Source organism: Podarcis cretensis (genome assembly GCF_951804945.1).
Source record: "Podarcis cretensis genome assembly, chromosome: 8".
NCBI lineage: Eukaryota > Metazoa > Chordata > Lepidosauria > Squamata > Lacertidae > Podarcis > Podarcis cretensis.
Window position 1 is genome coordinate 72,028,994 of NC_137177.1, and position 16,572 is coordinate 72,045,565.

Genomic DNA, 16,572 nt, shown 5'->3' on the forward strand with positions numbered 1-16,572 from the left:
ATTGCAACAGTATTCTAAGTGTTCAAGATGTTGCTCATGCACACATGCTCCCCATTTTGTTTGTGTGGTGGCAAAAAACCAAAAGCAATGAGAAAAGAACATCATATACATTCATATCATGATTTCTCTCTCTCTTTGGTGTTTTATCAATATGGATAAATACACATGTAACAGATTAATATGACAGCATATGTGAGATTGCATCAAAATTCTGTTTGTGTGGTCCCACACATTGGTGCAGCACTGCACGAAAATAATCTTGATGCACTTATATGCATATTCATGTTGAATCTCCCCACCCCCTCAAATGCACTCATAATAAATGAAGATGCTAAAGGCTGATCTGATCTGTGGGTGCACGCTATTCTGCACACCTATGGCTGCAGGCCTGATTTAAAAAGCCCTCAGCAAGCAATTAGTTCAAGACTGATATGTCCCCCTCTATCTTGGAGGGGAAAGGAAGAGGGAGAAGAGGGTGTCAGAAAGAAAGAGGTGGCACACAGTGAAAAAGAGATGGCCCTGCCCACATTTGGCCCTATCACCACCCACCAATCATTTTCAGCCTTGCTTGCAGCAGATTGCCCCTGAGGGATGTGGCTTTCGGTGGGAGGCTGGGAGCCATGCCCACTCCCACCCCTGCTCTATGCACTACGGAAATTATTTTGAAAAACTTGGAACCATTGAGGATTCCTACCGCATGTCCTGCTTTGTACACAAGACTAAGTTATTAGAACCCTGAAGCCATGGCGAAATTCGGATCGGGAGAAGAATGCTTTTTCAGTGGACCAGTAATATAGGAGACGGGACACAGGTGGCGCTGTGGGTAAAATCTCAGTGCCTAGGACTTGCCGATCGCATGGTCGGCGGTTCGAATCCCCGCGGCGGGGTGCGCTCCCGTTGCTCGGTCCGAGCGCCTGCCAACCTAGCAGTTCGAAAGCACCCCCGGGTGCAAGTGGATAAATAGGGACCGCTTACTAGCGGGAAGGTAAACGGTGTTTCCGTGTGCGGCTCTGGCTCGCCAGAGTAGCTTCGTCACGCTGGCCATGTGACCCGGAAGTGTCTGCAGACAGCGCTGGCTCCCGGCCTCTAGAGTGAGATGAGCGCACAACCCTAGAGTCTGTCAAGACTGGCCCGTACGGGCAGGGGTACCTTTACCTAATATAGGAGACACGGTTGTGGACCTTCGACTTGCCTCCATCCACTTCACTGTGCTCTGTCCATGGTCCTGATTGCTTCCTTTCTTGACTGGTCTCATGGGCTCACCGCTTTTTCCTCTCTACTAGTTCTCATCACCGTTCCTCTCCTATTCTCCTTGCTGGGTCATGTAGGCTCTTCTGTGGGCCTCATCCATTAATGGGAGCATTTCCTTAGAGTAACAAACTTCCTCCACCGCATTCTCTAATAATACATGCATCCTCTGATAAAACGCTGGACTTACAGTGAAGCAGGGAGTGGGCAGAGAGAAGAACCCCAGCTCATATGTATGTTAACTATGCTTCAATGCTAGTTAAAGTACTAGCAGTAATGATGGCAAAGGTGCTGAGACTAGTCCAATGCCAGGCTTCACTTTTCTCCTTTCAAGCTATAATAGGCTGCTGTTCCTGACACTGAATATAATAGGATGAAGCAGTAATCGGATAATCTCTATGTGCAGGATTGTGTGTGTGTGTGTTTGGTGGGGGTGGGGTGGAATTAATGCCCTGCCAAGGATTCTGACAAAGAGAAGAACAAGACAGGCTCAGAATTGCAAAGGAGCGCAATCCCAGAAGCTTGCGACCAGCAAATGTGGGTGAGTCCTCTGAAGTTCGCCTTGGGTTAAGGCAGAAGTTGCTGGAGTTCTGGCAACTTTTCTGAAAGAGCACGTTTCCAACTTACCCACCCATTGAAGCCCCTTCCCACCTGCCCCTTTCAAAAACAAATGGAGTGAAATTGCTGAATTAGTTGGTATGGTAGAAAGAGGATGCAGGGACAAGATCCAAGAGCAAGAGTAGTGACCAACCCTCCCCAGGGGTTCCACATGGGAATGGACACTGGACACTCCTATATTTCCCCCTTCCAGCATCTGTGTTTCCATCCCCATGCAATCTAATGGAACAGATTTACCGCCCTGTAAACCTGCATAATTCATGTCCACTGAATGTGATGGAGTCACAACATTCCATAGAGGGAAATTAAGGTGGGGAGCCCACCATCCCTCAAGTCATCTGTGGGGAATGGGTTCCCCAACTCCCCCTGCCCCGCATTTCAATTCTCCTATATTGATTGCAGTGGTGTGACTTTGAGTCATTTTATTTAACAAGATAAAACTGAGAGAGGAGGAAAGCCATCATTCTCCAGATTGCATATTGATACAATCCAAAGAAAAATTCAGAGCTTGCAATGCTCACCTTTCCTCTGAGATGTTATCAATAATTATTATTATTACAGTTATGAATCATTTCCTATTAAGTGCCTTAGAGTGATTTTGCAATACAAGTCTAAGAATATACAAAGCAATTAATTGCACATATAAAAAAATGATCCTTTTCTGAAAAGTTCTTTTCCTAGAATGGCTTGGGGGACTGTTACTGCCTCCTGTAGTTCTAGGAGGGCTCATGATAAGGATATATGTCTATTTCCACATCCATGTCATTTTCACATGTGTTCAGCCCTAAGCCAGCTCTGTCCTGTTTCCATACCAAACAGACAGATGACAGATATAGATAGATTATTGACAAAGAGAGAGAGATGATACAGATGATGATGATGATGATAGATAGATAGATAGATAGATAGATAGATAGATGATAGATAGATAGAGATAGATAGATGATAGATGATAGATGATAGATAGATGATAGATATATATATACTGTAGTTAGATAGAAATGCAAAAGTGTAATTAAACATGTATTCAACTACATATTTCATCTCATTGTACACATTTTCTCTTAAAACACACAATTTCTTGTAAATGTTTGTACTTTTTTTGAGTCAAGAACCAAGTTGCAAAATTTGGAGCTCTGAAGGATAATTATGTAACAATCCATGTTTTAGTCTGGGATGAACAAATTGGGTCAGTTCACTTGGAAAAAAGTTGACTAAGCAAAATTTTCCTCCCTAGCTCATCATGTCTTGAAATAAAGGTAGCACCTTGGGGGTGGAAGATCCTTCCTAAGGATACATCTTTAGAACCAGTCTTACTGACACTTAGGTTTCAAGTTAAGATTATTCCTCCTTTTAAATAATGGCTGATGCTTCTCCTTTTTTCTGCTGCCACTCACGTTATAATAATCCGGTTTTCTTCTCTAAAGCTGCATTCCCCCAGACACACACTTCATTTTCGAGCAAGCCCTCTTGTATTTAATGAGATTTACTTGTACTTAATGAGAAAACATGTCTAGGGCTGCATGTTTTACTAATATCAGATAGAGGGAAATAATATGAGGTGTTGTGAAGGCTACATTTGAGTACCTGGGGCTTCTTAAAATAAACCTGTGGTTCTTTCCAGGTACTGAGTTGATGGACGTTCAATCTGCTGAACTACAAGCCCCAGAAAGCATGGCCAGTGATCAGGGATGATTGAAATTGCAATTCAGCAACATGTGGAGGGCCAAAGGTTTCTCATGCCTCGTGTTATTTCACTGCTATCCCGCCTGATTTGATCCTGGAATGCCCTGCTTTTCCTTCCTTATTTTCAATCTCTGAATATCCATTCAGATGTCAGGCACTGAGTAACCAATGACAAAGGGGCTTTAAATATATCTGCATGTTCCATGTAACAACAACATCACTGGACAGACAGGAAAAGGAGGAGTTCCACTGGTGATCCAGTTTCTATACTATTGTCCACTGATGGTCTGTTAATGCCATAGATAGATAGATAGATAGATAGATAGATAGATAGATAGATAGATAGATATAGATGATAGATAGATAATTTATTACGGTCAGAGACCAGCTTATAAAACACACTTGGGGGTACAATCCCAGGAGGAAAGCAAACATTTAAAACAATGTACAACAATAATGGGACGCGGGTGGCGCTGCGGGTTAAACTACAGAGCCTAGGACTTGCCAATCAGAAGGTCAGCAGTTCGAATCCCCGCGACGGGGTGAGCTCCTGTTGCTCGGTCCCTGCTCCTGCCAACCTAGCAGTTCAAAAGCATGTCAAAGTGCAAGTAGATAAATAGGTACCGCTACGGCGGGAAGGTAAACAGCGTTTCCGTGCGCTGCTCTGGTTTGCCAGAAGCGGCTTAGTCATGCTGGCCACATGATCCAGAATCTGTACGCCAGCTCCCTCGGCCAGTAAAGCGAGATGAGCACGCAACCCCAGAGTCATCCGCGACTGGACCTAATGGTCAGGGGTCCCTTTACCTTTACAACAACAATGCCATAGATATATTCTGCCTAATTAGTGAAATCTTTCAGAATTATTTTGTTCTGCTAGTGCAGGGGTCAGCAAACTTTTTCAGCAGGGGCCCAGTCCACTGCCCCTCAGACCTTGTGGGGGGCCAGACTATATTTTGGAGGGGGGGGAAATGAACGAATTCCTATGCCCCACAAATAACCCAGAGATGCATTTTAGATAGAAGGACACATTCTACTCACGTAAAAACACGCTGATTCCTGGACTGCCCGCGGGCTGGATTTAGAAGGCTATTGGGCTGGATCTGGCCCCTGGACCTTAGTTTGCCTACCCATGTGCTAGTGCCTTCAAATGCCCACAAATGCTAACATAAATGTTGAAGGTTATCTCCAACAAAGTTTTACTCAGAACAGATCCAACTGAAGTCAACATGTTGATTAATTGCAACGAGTTTACTTTGAGTAGGATTTGCACTGGGTGTAACTTTAGGTGTTGTCATCACTGAAGTGCAAAATACAATTCTTGAATGCTTGGAATCTTTCTGGGAAGCTTCAAAATAGGGGAGAAAACCAGAGATTTTCTAGCGTGAAATCCACATCCTTTCCAACAGGCTGGCTACAAAGTAGCTCTGATAATTGGTTCAAAAGTCAAATAACTCTTTGCAGAATCAAAGAATCAAAAAGATATTGATCTGGCGCACTGCAACCTTATGATTTAGTATGGACAATTAGTGTTTTCCAATTGCCGTTTATGCAAGGCCACTAAGAAACAATTCCCCCTCATTTTGCAGTTCATTTTGCAGCAGTAATTGTTTAATTAGCAGAAAACTTTCCACAGCCAAGAGTAAATTAGCACCGTTACCGCCTTCCCCTTTCTTTTTGCCAGCCATCTCTCTGAATCTCACTCCAATAAAAAAAAAATTGCCATAATCCAGGCTACATTCCATGGTGGTTTATATTCCAACCCACTAGGGCTAAACTGTGATTATCATGTACGGCAACCACCAAACTTTCCAGGTTTCTGTAAAGCTGTTCTGCTAAGAATAAGCTGATCTGCTAAGAGTAGGGAAGAGTAAATCAATTTCTGTTTCTCTCTCTTTCTCGGTTTCTCATTTTTACAATCTTAAATTCGGTTCACCACATTTCAACATCGGTTTAAAGTCCACGTGAAAATTCATCAACAAATTTCTCTTAGCATGCATAGTTTTGTATTATTTTGCCTAATGTACATATATTTGCAGATACATTTCCCCAATATAATGGGAATTTTGTCTCTTATTTTCAATAGCAGATGCATTTTTATGTGCCCCTTACCCTACTCTGTGCATCTTTAGTACACATTATTTGGCTGGAGAGAATTCATACATGGGCAAATTTTGAAGGATGTGTTTCAGTTTGTGATTCAGAAAGTGCAAATTGGATATGTTTGACTAAGAGAAAGACCTGATCATTCATGCTTCCTGAAATGAGATATGCTGAAAAAGACATTAAAAGAATTCAGGCTTTGCCTAAAATGGATCCTTCCACTCTGCTCTAGCACAGCACCCATTTCCTATAGTTCTGGTCCATGTTTCAGCCATAAAGGCCAACTAAAACAATTCCCACTATGATTTACAGTGCAAGACTACAGCACAGCATTTCTCCAGTCCAGGTTGCACCAAGGAGCTACCAGTAGAAAATGTCTGGGGAGCAAACAGCTCCAGGGGGTGCTTAGGAAGGAAAAAGCACTAACTATTTGCACACTTTATTACAGGGGCTTCGAAGGCATTGTTATCCTGAGTGTTCCTAAGCCAAGAACACAGCTGCTTGAAGCCAACTCTCTCTCTCCCATCCCTGAGAGAAACAAAGAATAACAGCCAGCAGTTATTTACATCAGCTGCATCCCCCATTCAGCAGGGATGTTGCAGCTTGAGGAGGCATCCCAATGTGGACCTGCCAGCCCCACCAGCAGTTCAGATCTCTCCCATCAAAGATCCAACCACATACTCATTGCAGAATCTGCAGTGCAGTATATTGGCAGCTGCAGCTTCTCTGACAGATGGGTGCCCAGCCTTAGGAGATCTCCTGAGCCTGTGGCCATATCTTGTGACACTACAACACGCTACCAGCTGTCTCAGGAGCAGCTACAGAGGCAAATAGCTTCCATCGGAGAACAGTTTGATCTTCGATGGCAACCAACAATCCCCCAAAAGGATTGAAAATCTAGTCTACCCCGGAGAGTCGGTCAATTGTCAAAAAAGCAGGGAGGGCTCACTTTAGGCTCGGAAGGGACATAATAGGTTGCACCCACACCATACTCATATAGCACACTGCTTCCCCCAAAGAACCCTGGGAACTGTAGTCTACTGCCTCACAGAGTTACAATTCCCAGCACCCTTAACAAACTATAGTTCCCAGATTCTTTTGTGGAGAGGCATGTGCTTTAAATGTATGTGACCAAAGACACAGAGGTCTTTTCATATATTTTTTTATGAGCACCCAAGATTTCTTTGATATGTGACAGGGCACAGAGGCCTTGATACATCCTGCAGCACTTCCCATGCCTGGCTGTGTCTTCCCTGACACCACTTTGCAGTTCAAACCTAAAGCAGAGGTCCTAAATTAATCTGAAAAATTCATGGATTAATTTGTGGGTTTCTTAAATACCATATTTTTCGCTCTATAAGACGCACCAGACCATAAGGTGCACCTAGTTTTTGGAGGAGGAAAACAAGGGGGGGAAATATTCTGAATCCCAGAAGCCAGAACAGCAAGAGGGATCTGGCTTCTGGGATAGCCTCTTGCTGTTCTGGCTTCTGGGATAGCCGCGCGAAGCCTCTTCAGGGCAGCGGGATGAAGGCTCCCCCTGCCCTCAAGAGGTTTTGCGTGGCTAAGCCAGAAGCCAGGACAGCAAGAGGGATTGCTGCACAGCCCCTTCAGCGCCCCTTCAGCGAAGCGGGAGGAGGAACAGAAGGAGCCCCTTCTGTTCCTCCTCCCGCTTCGCAGGAGAGGTGCTTCGCTGAAGTGGCGCTGCACAGCTCTCCCTCTCTGCGTAGCACCATTCTCTCCATAAGACGCACTCACATTTCCCCTTACTTTTTAGGAGGAAAAAAGTGTGTCTTATGGAGCGAAAAATACGGTAATCCATTTTGGACTAATTAAGAGTGCGCAGGGGGAGGGGCCTGGGTGATGACATTGTTGTTGTTGTTGTTTGCCAAGTGAGAGATCCAGAAGACATCCCAAAATATGATACCATCCAAGGGAAGAGGAACATGTGGCTGATTCTGGTTCTTTGTTAACGCCAAAAGCCGCAGTAACTAAACTGGTGCATAAATAATTTTTAAAACAAGCCAAGATCTGCATGGGAAAGAGCCGGTTCTTCACGTCCTTGCGAACAATTGTTACACACTGTCATTCCTGCCCCTGTCCCTATGGGCAGACAATGGTAGTTTCCTTTACAAGATCATTTGCGCCTTTGCCTTCAGCTCAGAAAAGCTGAAAAGCGTGGAGGCCTTACACGGTCTAATGGGGTCTCAAATCCTATGGGGCTTTGTAAGAATCCTTTTTAATGCAAAGAGCTGCCCAGTTGCATTAATCCAATTAATTAAGTGACAATTTTAAAGAACCTGCGAGAGAATTTAAGCTCCCTGAAGGACAGCTGAGCATTTACTGCTCCAGCTAAGACCTCTCTCAGCCTTTCCTAGAGATAATGAGTGCTTTTGAATTACACCAAATGCCATCAAATTCCTCCACCAAGGAAGCCCAATTTATAACATTCAAGCTAGGCAAATGTCCCCACCATACAATATCTATGCAAGTGTTTTACTTATCCTCCCCACTCCATACCCTGGCCAAGGGCTAAAAGTTTCTAATTAATTGGGGAAACAGCAAAAGACTGGCAGGCTCAGATTACTTGTATGCCCAAGCCTCAAGATTTACCTCATGTCTGTATATTTTTTAAAAAATTCCAGTCTCCTTCCAGGCCACTCTGTGCTCTCCCTCCTCTTCAATCTGAGCTCCAGGTTACAAACAACTACATATCAACTGAAGCTTTCTGTTTGCCCATTCACTATAATGGGGGATCTAAAAATGACTATAATTTCCCCCTTTTGGCCAAACATGTATTAAGCCTGCCCAATTACAAATAGGTCAAAGGGAGTTTGTTGGGAGAAGTAAAGGGGATTAATGTCCCTCTGCAATCCCTTGTGTGAGGGTGGTTTTCTCTCTCTTTGTTTCTTAAAAAGGTAAAGGTAAAGGGACCCCTGACCATTCGGTCCAGTTGTGGCCGACTCTGGGGTTGCGGTGCTCATCTCACTTTATTGGCTGAGGGAGCGGGCATACAGCTTCTGGGTCATGTGGCCAGCATGACTAAGCCGCTTCTGGCGAACCAGAGCAGCGCACAGAAATGCCATTTACCATTCCACCGGAACGGTACCTATTTATCTACTTGCACTTTGACATGCTTTCAAACTGCTAGGTTGGCAGGAGCAGAGACTGAGCAACGGGAGCTCACCCCATCGGGGGGATTCGAACTGCCAACCTTCTAATCTGCAAGCCCTAGGCTCTGTGGTTTAACCCACAGCACCACCTGTGGTATGTTGATGTTTTTAGCATTTATTTTGTTTTAGTTTTATATTGGTTTATTTAGTTTTAGACTGGGGTTGGCAGGGGAAGGACTAGACCATGTGAAAAATGAACAGAATATTTTAGCTGCAGTTCATCCGTTTTCAGCTTTGTGTTCTCGTTATAGAAAAGCGCGCCTTGACATTCCCTTGTTGCACCCATAACTTATGTTTAAGGTGCCATTTAGCTCCTAGCTTTCATATCTCAGTTTCTAGCACTGGTTGGAGGGTTTGCTATAACAATATCTATACATACAAACTGTGGCCTCTGACAGAGCAATGTTATTGCCTACTTGGGAACAAATGTTTTACAGATCAGGGCTTAGTTACCTATTATTAGTGGGTGGGTTCAGTGGAGAAGAGCTGCGGCAGAATGTGGCAGAGCTGAGATGGATTTAGCAAAAGGAAAGGCAAAAGGAAAACCAAGAACCAGGGAGTTTCCAGCCAGCCAACACTGGCCATTATCAGAAGAATGCTGTCTTTTACTGTCAGACCGCCAGTATTAGCTGGCTGGGAAGCCTACATCGGGGCTCATAAAAACTCATTTCAAAACTTAAAATCCTTGCAAAATCAGGTGGGAATGCAACTGAAAATGGCCTGCTTCCCAACATCTGGATGCCTTCCTGTGCGAATGAAGTCCAAAGCCTGCAATTTGCGAGAGGCGATTTCCTAAGTCTGTGAAATTTGCAGTCCTGAAGGGGTCTAGTTCCATATCCAAAAGCATCAGCTCCCCTATTCACTCCCAACTCTCCAGCTTGGAACACGTTATCTATGCAGTTACTGCCCTGATGAAGCCAACTCTGCTAATTTAATAATGCATCAGCCAAAGCAAATAGTTTGCCAGGGAATGTCAGGGAACGCATCGGTGATGGGAAAGTGCAGTTTGGAGACTGCGAAGTCTGTGGGAGGACTTAATGGAAGAAATGGGTTGGTGGACATTGGGAACGGGAATACTGGAAAACAAGGATTTATCTTCTGCCCCATTTGTATCCTGCCTTTCTTTAAAGGCACAAGAGGGTATGCATTGGGGAAGCAAATGTTTTGCATGCAGAAGGTGCCAGGATCAATCCCTGGCATCTTCGGGTTAATCTGGGAATGCTCCCCCCACCTTTAAACCCTGGAAAGCTGCTACAAGTCATGGTGGACAAGACTTAGCTAGAGGGACCAAAAGTCTAACTCAGTATAAGGCAGCTTCATATGCTCCTATGTCTTAAGGGAAGGGCGATAGCTCAGTGTTAAACAGAGCACATGTTTAGCATGCAGACGCCCCAGCTTCAATCCCCAGCCTGGCCAAGAGACTCCTTTCTGGAACCTTGGCTGCTGCGAGTCAGTGTAAGCAATACTGATCTGGTGGGTGAATGGTCTGACTTTGTATACAGTAAAACAGCTTCCTGACCTGCCTGAGTTTCTATCCCAATGATGGATTTTTTTCTAACTGATGGAACCAAGCACTACCTGTTGGGAGAGTTCCAGGGAAATCCTAACAAAATATACTGGAGTGTGTAAAGGTAAAAAGGTAAAGGACCCCTGGACAGTTAAGTCCAGTCAAAGGCGACTATGGGGTTGTGGCGCTCATCTCACTTTCAGGCCGAGGGAGCCGGCATTTGTCCACAGACATCTTTCCAGGTCATGTGGCTGTCAGGAGGTCCTACACACGAGTAGGAGTCCGGAAGAGACAACTGGCATGTTCTCTCCCTCCTGGTTGGTCGTTTGGGAGATTCAAAAGCTTTCTCCAGCCCGAACATCACAGCGACTGATACCAAGAGGCATCAGCACACTTCAGGATCAGCAGAGTATAGGCAGTCAGCTCACAGACTCAGTAGTGCAGCTTTTGGCTATACTACGTTGATTTACATATGCACACTTGGAGCATCGTAACTCAGCTCCTTCCTCTTCAGCATCAGACAACAAATAGAAAGAACAAAGGACAATAATCCTACATCACAGAAACACAGTAATATAAACATCCTGTCTCCGTCACTTCCCATAATGTTGAATGAAAACATACACGGTCATGTGATAAAACCAATCCCATGACTGCAACACGGGAATGAATCCTAACAGTGGCCAGCAGGACTAAACTGCTTCTGGTACACAGAGGACTGTGACAAGTGCCAGAGCACACAGAAACACCACCTATCTTCCCGTCACAGTGGTACCTATTTATCTACTTGCACTGGCGTGCTTTCAAACTGCTAGATTGGCAGGAGCCGGGACAGATGAACAGGAGCTCACCCCGTCATGGGAATTCAAACTGCCAACCTTCTGATCAGCAAGCCCAAGAGGCTCAGTGGTTTAGACCACAGCACCACCCGCGTCCCTAGGCACAACTCCACCATCCCATGTAATTTCGGGGACAAATATTTAAGCACATTTTGGAATCCAGGGAACCAGCCTTCCCAAGCATGATGCCTTAGACTACAGCTACCACCATCCCTGATCATTGGCCACACTGGCTAAGGTTGATGGGAGTTGTAGTCCAAAGGCTACAATAGAATTTCAAGGAGACCAGCACCATTCCCCATTGATGTGTTCATTCCTACACACTGTTAAGTTTCTCAAATGTGCATACACGCACTTAGGATGTGCAGATCTAGCATGACGCCCCTTGAATGTTGCTTGGAATTGATGCACCTTCCCAAGGCAAACACTGCACTTGGAGGACTGAGCAATTAATAAGCAACGCACAAGAACCCCAATTACGGTAGAACCACATTTTTGAAGCAGCCACTTTGCTACTTCTCAGTCAAGATGGATTGATCAGGGAGGACAACTGGCCCCACAAAACAGGTAGGTTTCCTGCCTGACACCAGCAGAACTGACAGCCAGGACTAAATGTGGCAAGATGAATGACAGGGAATGCAGCAGAATGGTTAACTAATGGGAACAGCTCAGATGCTGTGGATGACACGCTCCGCTCACATTTGATAAATATCTCCTGCCCTCATTACTCCATGCATGAATAATCTGGGAGAAGAAAGCATCGTGCAGAGTGTGTGAGTCCTAAAATGAAAGGTTCCAGGGATCAGGATTGCCCCGCACCACACTCTCAGAGACCAGGGACAAAGGAGTCTGCCTTATACTGTGTCACACTAACTGCCCATCTAATTCAGTATTGACTATTCTGACCAGCAGGAGCTTTTCAGGGACTTGGGTCCTTCCTTAAACCAAAGGTATCCCACAAAGCAGACTCAATGAAATGAATGAACATGACTAACTTGGGTCCATTAATTTCAGTGGGATTAAAAGGCCTTAGTTGGGTACAACCACAGGAAGTGCTAGGGAATGAACCTGCGGGCTTCTCCGTGCAAATCAGGTGCTCTTCCACTGAGCCATCATTCCCTCTGAATGAAAAACAAACAAACACACACAAGGGCATCTGATGTATATGCAGTTCTTGTGGCTTTAGCAGCAATTCAATGTGGCGACATAAGGAACATGGGGAGGCTATCCCATGTCATGTCAAATTATTTGTCCTGCTATAAACAGATGGTGGTTCAGGTGGCTCTCTCAGAAGAAGAAGAGGAGTTTGGATTTGATATCCCACCTTTCACTCCCCTTCAGGAGTCTCAAAGCAGCTAACATTCTCCTTTCCCTTCCTCCCCCACAACAAACACTCTGTGAGGTGAGTGGGGCTGAGAGACTTCAAAGAAGTGTGACTAGCCCAAGGTCACCCAGCAGCTGCATGTGGAGGAGCGGAGACGCGAACCCGGTTCCCTAGATTACGAGACTACCACTCTTTAAACCAAATATTCCAAAGATTTAACCTGGGACCTTCTGCATCCAAAGCATGTGGTCCACCCTTGAGATGGACTTGCATATTTGTGAACAATGAAGCCAAAACACAAAACATTCTATACCAAGTGAAGTAAACGTTTCTACCAAGAAAAGCTGGATGCTACAGAAATCACATCAAAGTTATGCAACTCTGTGCAATTTGATGGTATTTTGCTGGAGCTTGAGGAGGGAAGGTATAAGAACGTACTGCTCAAAAGAAGCAAAACAAAAGTCCCAACATTATCATAACCATTTCTGGGGCTCAGAGCACCTCCCACAGGTGCAATCCATGGAAAGTTGGAACATTTCATTTTTGGCCTCTGCACATACTTTTTTCCTCTCTCTCTCTCTCTCTCTCTCTCTCTCTCTCTCTCTCTCTCCCCATACACACGTATTTGATGTTGGGGTTACTGCTCAGTCAAAAGGCAGATATTGCAGTATGAAAGGTCCAAGGAAGAAGCTTTCCCATTATTTCACATTGTCATTACATATCCCCTTCCTGTCTCCCCCCCTTCCTTTTCCCAACATCCCTACCTATCCATATGGTCCATCCCCAGGGAATTATGGAATATGATGGATTTCTGAATCCTCAAGTTGCAGTGGAGTAACTAGAGCTGGTGACCATGGCAAGGCCTTGCTCTCACTGTAGAACAGTAATGCAAGGGGCCGTTAACACCATCACTCATGCTTGCCCTCTCCACTGTTGCAGAGCTTGGGCAGCCCTGTGGTGTTCTGAGCAAAGCTTTTTTCAAGTGGTGAGGGGTTTGTAAATGACTGGTCCAGTGGACAGTACGTTAGAACCCTTGAAAGCCCACTGCCACAATTTTTCTAGGCACTTTTGAGTGTAAAATCGCTCACCTCCATAGCAACCTGAATGTCATTGTTAAGACAGATCCAAGCAAGGGATGCAAGTATGCCATCATGTGTAGTTTCAATTGCTGAAGACTGCAAATGTGGACAAGACACTTGCACTGGTTCGACCAACCACATGCTCTCTTGATCTTTTCCATCATGGCCTTTTCAGGTTAGCCAGGTGGCCCCACAAGTACCTTCTTTGGGGGGTAAGGTAAACCTGAAGGTGGTGGCAACCCAGCTTTGGGACTCTTGTGAGATCCTGATTATCTAGATACATTCCAGTCTCTGTTCAGATGCTGTTTTGGGAAGTAACTAGCCTTGGTCATCCAGATGGGTGACCTTCATCAGGAAAAAGAAAGGAACAGGACTATTTAGCATCTATGTGAAGCTGTTGGGAGTAGTCATTTGGAGATTTGGAGCAAAGTGTTATCCTTATGCAGATGGCTCTTGTCTCTATTTCTTTGTTACATCTGAGTCAGGGATAACAGTGCATGACTAGACTGGTGTTTGCATGCAGTGATGAGCTGGATGAGTACCAATAAACTGAAAAGGAATCCCGATAAGACAGAGCTTTTATGGGCAAGCAACTCACAGGTCTGGGAATAGGAGAATTTACTAGTTGCAGTCCCTTTTAAGGAACAGACACATCCTCTGTTACCAGCGTCAGATGGGATGTCGGCTATGACCATTCCGAGGCAGCTTGGCTACTTTGAGCCACACATTGGTGACTTCATGAATGGATTGCTGTCATCTGCTTTATTGTAGGGCTGCCATTCAGACTGGTTTGTATGCTGCAGCTTGTGCAGAATGGGGAAGCTAGGTGCCAAGTGGGGCTTCCTGCTGTGTCTATAACACAACTAGGCTGAAAGAGCTGTCCTAGATCCCAGTTTACTAAGTCAAGTTTACAGTTTTAGACTTGGCTTACCAGGCCTGAAACTGCTTTCTCCCTTATAGTGTTGCAGTGATCTACAGAGCAATCCCTGTTGAATGTACCACAGTATGCAGATGTCTATCACCCAAAGGTGCAGACAAGGGCTTCATTTGTGGTGGTGCAGAATGATCTCCCCTTGGAGATCAGCTTAGTACCAGCTCTGGGGCTGCTCCTGCCAGTAGTTAAAGATATACATCTGGGTGTTTACATTAATACCAGCTCCTGATGTTCCTGGTTACTATAAATGATGCTGATGTCTTAATACTGTTTTTGCTCCGTCTTATATTGTTTTGTGAACCACCTTGGTATTTCTCTAATTTCTCTTGCTTCCCAAAAACCTACTCTTTGGATTAGATGGGAGCCCTACAGAAACCTTTCCTGGGCCAGAGTGAAAAACTCATCACACAGTGCTCCAGATAAATGAACTCTGCTTTTCTTTTAAGCTTTTCTTTAAAGGAGTTGTTGGTTTCCCCCTTTATTCAGCTATCTTAAAGAAGGTCATTCAGAATTTCCCACTGTGGTGGTTGCAAACCATTTACCAAGACATGGTGCAGAATGGAAAAGAACCACATCAATTTGTGCATGTGTATTTTTGGGTGCAATACAGTTTGTGTTTATCCTTCTGCACTGTCTCATACAGTTGCCCATTTACACTGGGCCCTGGTATATGGAGCTTTTTTAACACAACAACAACTTCTGAGCAGTTGAAATGTTCATAAACATTCCCTAACACCACATCAACAAAGCCAATAGCCAGGAAGGGCTGGTTTCCAAAGCTTTTTCAGCCAATAGCCCCAGCTTGTGTTTACCTCTGGGTGTCCAACTTCCCTTTATATGCTGAGTAGAGGAAGAAATGTACAAAACCACTCTTTGGCAAATTCTGGGTTTCGGTTTGCTACCCCACCGATTAACAAAGCCGGTTCTCACTTCACAGATAGATGTATAGATAGCTGTGTTAGACACAGCATGCACACATTGGGCATGGGAGGTGGAGAACTATCAGGAAGGTGCTAAAAATGTGAAGACAGATCGCTGCCACACTCCCCACCGCCGCCCTGCCTGCTCCCTCCCCACAGGAGTCAGCTCCAAGTCACACCTCTTTTACTTCCTGTAAAAAAGTATCATAACACCACATGGCTAAGAGGCATGAAAATACAGTGCCATGAATTATTTAAAGCCATTTGACTGCTGTTCTTAATGTTGCAGCAGCAAAGGGTCACTGCTGCAGGATTTGGGCCAAGGGTGAAACAGCAAGAGTTTCCACTTCTATACAACACACACACACACCAGTGCCTTAAGCCATACAAGTTCATTTTAAATTACACACACTTCCCAAGGTGTCTACCAAGAAGGCAGCACCTTTCCTCTCCCGTAAGTTCCTGCTGTTGGCAAAATCAATTAAGGCAAATGCAAACTATCCAAAGTGGGTGGGTGTTAAACACAACTTAAATGCATTTCTGACATTGTGCCCTGGAAGGTTTGGGGACATCTCTGTTATCAAAACCAAAAAACTTCAAAAAGAAGCTGTATCTATTTTGGGGAGGAGGGGGGTAAGGGAAAGCAAATCACACGCATATTCTTTGCAAAAACAGACTTGTGGCTCAAGGGCTGGGAGGGAATATTATTTACTTCTTTGCTGTCTTCCCTTCAGCTGTCGGGTTAGGAAAGGTCTGTGTTTTGTTCTTGTTTTGTTCTTGTTTCCTATCCATCCTCCCCCCCCCAAAAAAAAATTTCCTTCTTGTCAAAGAGCTGCAGGAAAGAAAGAAAAAGCACCAGGTTGCCGGTGCAACTTTCCCTATGCCTTGCTGCTGCTCATCAGAGGGCAAGAGGCTGCTTTTGCTTTTCCGGGGAGAGTGCACTTGTTTGGGGAAGCAATTGAGTTAGAAATGTCAGGTAGAAAGCCAAGTTTCCCCAGCTGGGAAACAGCTGCCTCTGCTCCAATAAGGTGTCTGAGCCACCTTAAATAATAGATACCTGTCTCCTTGGAATGCTGGCTGGGGCTAAGGTTTCCCTGCAAGGTGCAACTGGATCTCAACACAAACCCCAGGAAAATGTGATTTT

The 16,572-nt window shown here is 44.9% G+C and overlaps 1 protein-coding gene across 5 annotated transcripts in view; it reads right to left on the bottom strand.

Annotated features, from left to right (window-relative positions):
* Positions 1-16,572, bottom strand: part of PLCH2 (phospholipase C eta 2) — a 310,582-nt gene that overhangs the window by 129,716 nt on the left and 164,294 nt on the right. The gene's annotated exons all lie outside the window — the stretch shown is intronic.